Source organism: Octopus bimaculoides, chromosome 2, assembly GCF_001194135.2.
Source record: "Octopus bimaculoides isolate UCB-OBI-ISO-001 chromosome 2, ASM119413v2, whole genome shotgun sequence".
Lineage (NCBI taxonomy): Eukaryota > Metazoa > Mollusca > Cephalopoda > Octopoda > Octopodidae > Octopus > Octopus bimaculoides.
Window position 1 is genome coordinate 191,163,710 of NC_068982.1, and position 903 is coordinate 191,164,612.

Below are 903 nucleotides of genomic sequence, written 5' to 3' on the forward strand. Positions count from 1 at the left end.
ATATATATATATATGGGAGAATATACGAAAAAACAACAACAGACGAGGACAGGTGGTGTAAATAACAAAAGGATGTATTAGTATGACGCTCGGGAATACGGAAAGTCTTTGACGTTTCGAGCTACGCTCTTCAACAGAAAGAATACGGAGACAAGGAGAAAAACACGGAGAAAAAAAATTGAATAGTGTCCAGTCAACGGTCAATCATATATATATATAATTTATTAAAATTAATTTACGAAGGTGTCATTAATTCTATTATTATCCAATGTAACTATTTTAAGAATGATAATAACAGAATCAATTATACAGGCGACAGCAGGCTAAAAATATTCTAATGAAACTCCTTATTACTCTGATATAAGAAAGCAATTTCGTTATAGCTGCCGCGAAAGGTGTATTTGCCGTCGTCGCGAAAAAGTACAAAAAACCGTTAGGTGGAGGAGGGAGAGATTGTCGGAGGTTGGTGAGAGAGGTTTTCGGGGGTTGGTGAGAAAGATTGCCGGAGGTTGGTGAGAGAGGTTATATAAATATAGGAATGAAGTGTTTGAAGAAAGTGCAATGATAACGTTCACACTCGCTGATGGTCGCTCTCACTAACTGCCTTTAGCTTACGGAGTTCTTGTTTTTATAACTATCGAAAAGCAGCCAGAAGGATAGACATATTATTGAGAACAAATGATTTCGTTGGAGGTATGTTATCTCCAATCCAGACCCTGGTTGCCTAAAAGAGGTTAGAAGGGACAAGCGGCAAAGACATTATTCTGCTTAGTGAAGGCATCTACTCACGTGTCAAGTTTCATCAAAATCAATAAAACGATGTAGGAGGAGTTAGCTAACAACGCCACAAACAAACACACACCGATTTTCCACATACGTAGTAGATATATATATATATATATA